An 8,716-nucleotide genomic window follows, 5' to 3' on the forward strand; every position below is an offset into this window, starting at 1 on the left:
AGTTACATTTTAACCAGCCGTCCATGTTTGCATTGCCAAAGGTAACAACATTGAATACCTCATTGAATCTGGCAAAGTTTTTGTTTGATCGTGAGAGCGGTGCTGTGACAGCAGAGGGGGCTCGTCGCTTAGAGAGAGAAGGAGAGAGTGCACCAAGTCTGTAGTGGAAGTCGTCTTCTTTGTTTTAGTTTTATGGCGGGCGGCAACAGGTGCATTACCCCCTGTGATGATGGAAGTCTGATCTAATGTCCTGCATTCAGCTCTGATGCAAACATTCACTGAACGTTATTACACATCGCTGTAATTGTATGCAGGAATCGCCCACATTATAAGAGCTAAATTTGTGGGAATCCATAATATTAATCCCGCTGTGAATTTCAGGCCCTGGTAAACAACGGTTTCTTCTTTTTATTTCACTACGAAATTCAAAATACCTGCTCAGTAAGGATTAGACGATCAGAGGGGCAGATTACACAAAAGCCAACAAACCTACATAAACTCTAAAAGAAAGCAGTGTTGAGGGGTACTCTGCTGCAGACCCTTCTGTGTCATGTGAGTTGAGTTTTTAAAACCACTAGATGGCAGCACTCTGATGGAGTTACAGTAAAGCTTGTAGCATTCATTTCTCATTTACATGCACATGTTGTTTGCCCAGGTTCTGGACTTAAAGCTATAGCTAGCAAATCTTACTTTCATTCACACACTAAAGCAGTGCAGTTCTACTCAGGAAGTGCAAAGTCATCAGGTAAAGAAGTACACCAAAAGTGCCTTGTAAGTGCTGGTGTTGCAAGTCAGGGTGTTAGAAGGTGGAAGAGATCGGTTCAAGCTTTAATAGCACTCCACCTTTCTTTCTCTTTTAGATAGCGTGTTGTGTTGTTGTTGTTGTTGTTGCCCATTTCTATGGTATTTAGAGATACCTATGTTCAATAAAATGAAAGAACTAAATCTGTAGTATAAAGACAATCAGCATCTCATAACGACACAAATGCTTTGTCAGACAAAACTGGATGAGGGGCAACATGTTTGTTTTCTTCTAGCCCAGAATACAACCAGTTCTATGGCCCAAACCTGGCCCATGATTGCTACATGCTCCTTCGACAAACTTCAGCGACAGCCTTAGCTCACCTCTGACTCATTTAGTTAACACTTTCTCCATTGTTTCCTATTTTGCATGTACATCTAAAGAGACCAGAGGTTAGGTCCAGACAGACCTCTGCTGTGTAATTTGAATATTTAAGCCACTAGATGGAAGATGTAGTTCACTGAAGTCTCATTCACATTTTACTCATTCAGCACATGATTTCATCAATGTGGCCAAAGAAGGGGAACGCCACTAATGACTTAATTATTACACCAACATAATTTTTTTGTTTATGAACTTAATGTCAGACAATACATTTCACTGTAATTCAACTGTATGCATCGATGGAAGAAAGTTCTGCTTTTAATTTTATACAAAAACAATTACTTTCAATGTCAAAAAGTCAAAAAACAAAAAGGACAGTGATCTTAGGTTGTGTGCAGCAGAGTGAATGTGAGATGTTGATTGATTTTTTGAAAATGAGGTTGTTCCTCATATTAATAACGAAAAAAAAAGGCCTCTTAAAGCTTCAGTTGGTAACAATTATTCAGTCATATTCGCTGGAACTGTCACTATATTCTGATGGTCAGACATTAAATGAATAATTTAGGACAAAATCCAACTCCTCTGGCTCCACCTACAGCCTGTAATCGTATTTGCCAAAATCCACCGCGCCCGACGATTCTCCACCAGTCAGGTAGAGGGAGCAGGAGGAGCAGCCAATCGCCGCTCCTACACGTCGTGCTATGGATACGGTACATCTTCTGTGGGTGCGTTTATGGCTACTTTGTGTGTGTCTGTGTGTGTGTGGGGCGCTTGGCAGAGGCAAAGACGGTTTATAAACTCTTTGGCAGAGGTTCATGAAGGGACCTGACGGAGTATTGTCTTGAAATTTCCGACCAAGTCGCGGAGTTTACTTTCACTTTCGTCAACTTACCAACTGGAGCTTTAAAGGCCAGGAGGATTGGATCATATTTTGAGAAAATATGACAGATGATGGCTTTAATCATTTTATGTCTGCAACTGTCAAGAGGTGACTGGTAAAGTAAAGTCAAAGGAAGAAGCACCATGTTCTTGTGTTTCAGATACATGGGCCAGACGTGTCCATCAAACAGACCGGGGGGGTCTGGCACCGAGTAGTTCCTCGAGCACCTCCTCTTCTTGCATTCTTCGTACGGGATAGAAATAAAGTAACGTTCGTTCAGCACGTCGATCAGTGGTCCGTAGCTGTAGAGCAGGAAGCCCTCCACGATGAGGATGTGAGTCTCCTCCTCCTCCTGGTGGTCGGACTTTGGAACGATCTCCGTATCCAGGGTGTTGTTAACGACGTGGGACTTCTCAAACTTGACCGGGTTTTCCCGCCAGGCATAGATGGTGCTCATCATGGCGTCCACGTCCAGCGCCGTGATGACTTGAAGTCGTCCTGGTGAACCACACAACAGTTGGGCAGGGTCTTGATCAGCCGGTTGGTCAGGGTGGTTTTACCCCCGTTGGTCACACCGTCGATGCCAATGATGTACTTAATGTTGTCGGTTTGGTTTGGTTCGGTCAGTCAGTGAAGAGGAGTCTCAAGAATGGTGTTCATAGGCTTCAGTAGTAAAGATCTTGTAACCCTTTTATTCACTCAACAAATAGTCCAGGTCCAGGTCAGGAAACAAGTCAAATGCAGCATTGATTAAATGAAAACCCGTATGACACAGATTGGCCATGTCCAATCAGTCATGCCTGATGGATCAACATCTGAATGTGACAGGAAGCTCCATTAACCCAGATTTTGAACCAATGTGTGCTCATCCGTCCATAGTGCAACAGGGAGTTTTTGAGAGTAGTGAAATGGTTGCTCAGCTGAACTCCTAATCTCTGTAGTTCCCCTTGCAACTGCTGCTCATTGCGTAGGGACATGGTGTGGCTTTAGAAACTCTGCCATTGTGTCCCAGACAGCTGAAGCCTTCTCTTAACCATAGATGCTGTATGAAGTTTTGTTTGTCTGACTTTTCATGCCGAGGTCGACAACAAACCAACAAACTTAAGAACAGGCAGTCAAGCAAGCAAGCATACACAGTCCAGAGTCAGCTGGCTCATATAGCCAAGATGACAGTAAGCAGCCACAATGTTGGACGTTTTCCAATTGTGTCAGTGCAGAGATTTCTATAACCTCAAAAAGAGACAGAGAATCAGCATCATACAAAACCAGATCTGCCTGTATATCTTCTGCCAAGGCAGTTATGGAGTCTAACTGCACAAAATGTCCCATTATTCTTGCTGTTAAAAAAACATGTTTGCCATATAGCCTAGGTAAAGCAGTATGACTGGAATATCTGAACAACTACTGGATGGACTGTCATGAACTTAGACCACATTTGTGGATTCAGCAGGACTCAGTTCAGCAATAAACCAAAAACTACCTCTGGCTCAGGTCAAGAGAGGGGAGTAAAGAGCAGAGTAAGTAAACAACAGACAGGAGTTGTTGTTTTGTTTTGTTTTTTACAGCTGTGGAGAATTAAATATTGTGACATGCTGTGTTATGTGAGTCATGTGTCTTCAATACACGATACCAACAGCAAGACCCATAAAGAAACAAATATGTACACAAACTGCATGTTTGTGAGAATATCTTTGCTCATGCATGCAGGTGGTAAACAGTTTCTGTCTGACACATGCTTCAGTCATGTTATGGATTAAGACTCACACGGCAGGAGACAATAGGAAAAATATTTCTCTGACCAAAGTTTTGTATGTATGCTGTCAGCTGGCAGAGACAAACTGAGCGTCTGGAGTGTCCAAATCCACCCTCCAAGACTGCATAAAGGAAAACACACACACAGCAGAAAATAGCTGTGTCCAGCCGGAAGAACGCTGCATCCTGAAGATAACATCAGATGCTGCTGTGGCTGCAGGAAATTCTGCTAGACTAGTGCATCGAGGGAGGACACTAGGACATTCTACAGTGAGCCAGTGCACCAACATCCCATCATGGATTTAGTACAACTATATTTGATTTTCGGTCCGCACACCAGATGATGTCTGATGAAGGGCAGGTGCCCGAAATGTCACGTTTATTACATTTTCAAGGGGCAGCTTCTGGTGTGCAGACTCTCTTCTTCACCTCATATTTACCCTTTGGTCCAGCACCCAGTATTACATTTTTTTGGTGTGTGTGTGCTATTTGCACCTGTTTTTGTCAGAAAGTACTCTGCCTTTTTTACTGAGTGCTACTGCCACACTTGAGTTAATAAGACACAAAAAGCATAAATTACACTCAGCATCCACAGGTGGTTTGTATGGCAGACAAGGTAACACAACCCCCTCCACTCATGTTTCAGACTTAAACATTGTCATTGACATCTGTGTCCCACTGCTGAAGAGAAGACCAGCTTATTTCTCAAGAAAATACCTAAAACAAAAATTCCACTACAGATTGTGTAGGATATTTCTAAATTATCCTCAGATGAGGTGTAACAGGGGATTATATGACTACACAAAATGTATTTTACCTGATGATTGTGAGCTACTCCTCCTCAGGCGAACCTTAATTAGCCTATGTTCCCTGCGTTCCTTTTTCAGGGAACCCCACGTTTGTACAAAGGCCCTTGTCCCACCAAAACTCTCTCTTTTGCCTTTGGTGCTCTGTGGGAGATGAGCAGCCAGTGATCCTTGTTCCAATCTCTTTTGTGTTTTATATCTCTGTGTTAATGTCCACATTTTAGGGGCCTGCCACTCCTAAATGAATGTACGGTAGAGGAAACACTGCGTATATTTCAACTTCTCCCTCCGTGGTTGTCGCACTCGCAGCCTTTTGCTCCGCCATTGTTTTTCAGTGAAGAAGTGTGAACAGGCGTCAGGCGCTAACAACGTGATAACGTCATAAGTACAGGAGCCCCAGGTGATCAATGCTAATGAGCTCAGTGTTTCACAACTTCAACAGGCTGAAAAAAGCCTCGAATCTGGATTGAAAACTACGTTTTCAGGCAAATTACAAAAATAATGCTTATTACAGGTTCGATAAACTGCCCCATATTCGTTTGAATATCTTTTTTTTTTAATATTCTAATTATATTCGAAAAACGAAGTTCGATGTCAAAGCCCTAGTATCGCTATCGGATTGGATCAGAAAAAATGGGATTGTGCATCTTTAGTTACAGAGGCAATGGGACCAAAGTGTTGCAGCTTGACGTTTAATGACATAAAAACAATAGCAATATTGGCAATTACAAAAGATACCATTCTATAATATGGAATCACAAAGGGTTATGGCAATTGTCAGATTCCTTCAGTGTCAGGTTTAAAAAGTAAATCTCAAAAATGTAACTTAAAATTTAACAAAAGTTCATTTTGAGCTCCTAGCAGGCAACCTAGCAACTGACAGGTGTCATCACAGATTTCTTTTGCACATCTCAAACAACATGATGTAGGTGTTAATCCTTTTTCTGCCACCTGAACCTAACCACAACCCCGGTTTTACAGACCAAAATGTGCTGCCAAATGTAATCCTATAGGCCAGAGGTCATGTCTATTTATAAATAAGTGTTCACAAATAAGAGTATTCAAAGATTCACGGGTTATCAAATAAAACCTCAAACTGCATTTAAAGAACTAAATTAGCTGGAGGAGAACAAAGAGGATTGTTTTAGATAGACAGATCAGTGAATGCCTGTGAGAGCCAGACTACATGCAGAAAGAAAACCTTGTCTGCTTTGACCTTATTAACAACCAGCAGCAACAACTTGTAAACCTGTTGCCATGGCCACCCAACAAAAACAACCAGGCATCCTGTAACCAGGCCCACACGTCAAACAACAACTTTCCTGGCAAACTAGTAACTAGCTATTCACGTGAACCACCTCAGTCTAGGGTGAATTGTTTGGGAGATTCCTAGCCATTTCTGAGCTGGGTGATGTTCTCCAGAGAACATGAGGGAGCATGACACCTTCATCACACTGACCATGGCCACCACAGTTGCGCTGTTTAGAAAAACAGAGCTGCAGCTTTTAAGGTATTTTGTGGACATGTTTGCCCTTTAAGGTTAGGGTTAACTTATTGGACAGGGCAGTGGAAGTATGACAGGAAATGATCAACCAGGTCAGGAGTCGAACCGGCAATCAGAGCCCATATGGAATGTGCTCTCTCTGTAGCAACATAAACCGACTGTGAGGTTTGTATTTGATTTCACATTAAATAAAAGTCTGGCTTCACACACGGCTGTCACAATGGTGGCCTATTGACCTCAACCAACTGCAACCGAACAAAACACAAAGAAACAAAATCCACACAACTCACTGCAAATACACAACCCAACAGAAAGTGTCTCCGCAGGACACAAAAAAAGTGATGAACCTCTGTTGGACAAAATTTTGACTTTTCAAATTCAAACCATTTCACTGTACAACAAGCACATGTGTGTACTACGATTCACACTTACACTGTTTTGTGTGTAATTGCAGCATGTGTTGCCAAATCAGTTCAGATGTTTTTCTGTGTTTTGTCTATTTGTATGTGTCTCCTAAAGAGGTTTAATAATGTATTCGATGCCTCCCGTTTCTTATTCTGGTAAAGGTTAATGGGACAGTGAGAAAGACAAGGGTCACAGCCAGAGAAGTCAGTTCAGACAGACAAACGAATCCAGTCAGGAGCAGGCAGGAGTCCAAAAGTCAAACCACAGAAACAAGATAGGAAGCACACAGCAGCATAACATACAAGCAAGGAACAAAGGAAGTGAACTGGTTTATTTGGTGCAAAGTCAATCAGATAATGAGGCGCAGGTGGGAGCAGGTGTGTGGCTGAGCGCAGGAGTGAGGTATGACAAGAAAAGGAAAAGTCTAAGAACACCTGGTGGACTGGTAGAGGAGGAAAATGAGGGGAGACGAATGTGGGACGGGAGAAGTGAGCAGCAGCTGGAAAACAAGGGCCGACAGAGAACTGAGGAGCAGATTGTGATAGCTGCTTTAACTACAGTAAAAGATTTGTGTACTTCCTCCACCAAAACAAGACACATACACACAACAACTGACACCCGTAGAGCTGAGCATGACAGCTGTTTAACATACGTATATAGTAACATAATATTTACAAAGACCCTGCCAGATTGATCTCAGCCGCAGCTTTTTCAAGGCTGCCGCCTGGAGAGGGAACTTTGAACTCATGTTGATATTTCAGCAACATGTCTACAAAACAGGTTTCCCAATGATGACGTTTAACCTACAGCAGCAGTTCCCAAACTTTTCAGGCCATGCAGTCCGCTTTTACTTTATAACCTAGCAGACGCAGCCTGTGCCATGCCAAAAAAGTCATATAGTCTATTTATCAACTGGGTTTGGTTGTACTTTTTAAAATTATTTTTATTATTAAAATAGTTTTAATTCAGGTTTATAAATTATTTTCTTGAATTGTACTATTTGCACTACCCCATTTGAAATAATGTAGTGAAAAAGGTGACAAGTTACAAAACTAAAACCCTCTTCATTCACTTCTACTACCCTGGTTGACATAAAAAAGGTGACTGTAGCCAAAAGGTGACACGTTTGCAGGTGTGATAATGTATATTATTTATTTAGTTGGTAAAATATAACACCATGGTATTGCTATTACCCTTATTTCCCTAGCAGCAGCAGCAGCAACACCGCAGTTCAGGAATCCTTGGCCTACAGTATCTAACATTGCAGTAGGTGCGCTAATGGCTCAAACATGTCAAATTAATCACTCCGAAAAACACAACATAGGCTACTCAAGTAACGTTACAAACATTTCCCTGGTGCACAAACCTAACTGACACACTAATAAACATACTTGAGTCGCATGTCCCACTGTGCAGCCAGTCAACAAGCACACCAAATAAATCATCTGAAAAATTCACCAGCGCAGCTTATAACCATAACCACAGTTATAGTCTTGCAACATTTAATTTGGGTCCATGCCTATGTTCCCACAGCCTTATGTTCCCACAGCCCTAAGATTTTTCTCAAAATTAGGCCCTATGTTCCCACTGGACTCTCTCTACCTATCTGGACTCTCTCTATCTGGCCTGTCTAGCCTCTACTGGGTCTTTTTTACTAAACTTAACCAACTCTTTTCTTCATTGCCTAAACCCAACCAATGGTGGGACCAAAGGGCTGTGGGAACATAGGGCCTAATTCAGTGACAACAAAAGTTAGAAATGTGGGAACATAAGGCTGTGGGAACATAGGGCTGTGGGAACATAGGAATGACCCCCATTTTTCAGCAACATGTCTACACTACAGCAATTGCTCTGCACTACACCACAACAGGACATGTTTGTTTCCATGGATACCACCTCCCTGGGCTGGGCCATAGCCATAGCTCATAGATATATATACGTATATATATCTATGGCCATAGCTCAGTTAGCATTGCAATGTGGTAGCTAGCTTAATCGTCATTACTCGCAAAACTGCAAACACACTCGAGTGCAAACATCTTCCCCTGCATGTGCACATGTTTGTCCGATCTCACAAAAATTAACGATTATCATGAGCATTCACTCACCCAAAAGAAGTATATTTTCAACAGACGACGGACACAAACTTTGTTCAGCTCCTCAGTTCTGCGCGCCCTCTTCTGGAGACTTCCGGGTTTGTGCGTCTGCTCTTCCTGTTCTTCTTCTGTTGGGATTTGAATGGC

At 42.2% G+C, this 8,716-nt stretch overlaps 1 pseudogene; it reads right to left on the reverse strand.

Moving 5' to 3' along the window:
• Positions 1-2,132: 2,132 nt before the first annotated feature.
• Positions 2,133-2,618, reverse strand: LOC146987551 (nicotinamide riboside kinase 2 pseudogene; annotated as a pseudogene).
• Between the last annotated feature and the right edge of the window lie 6,098 nt (positions 2,619-8,716).

Source organism: Trachurus japonicus, chromosome 5, assembly GCF_045865225.1.
Source record: "Trachurus japonicus isolate A0001 chromosome 5, Traja_1.0".
Lineage (NCBI taxonomy): Eukaryota > Metazoa > Chordata > Actinopteri > Carangiformes > Carangidae > Trachurus > Trachurus japonicus.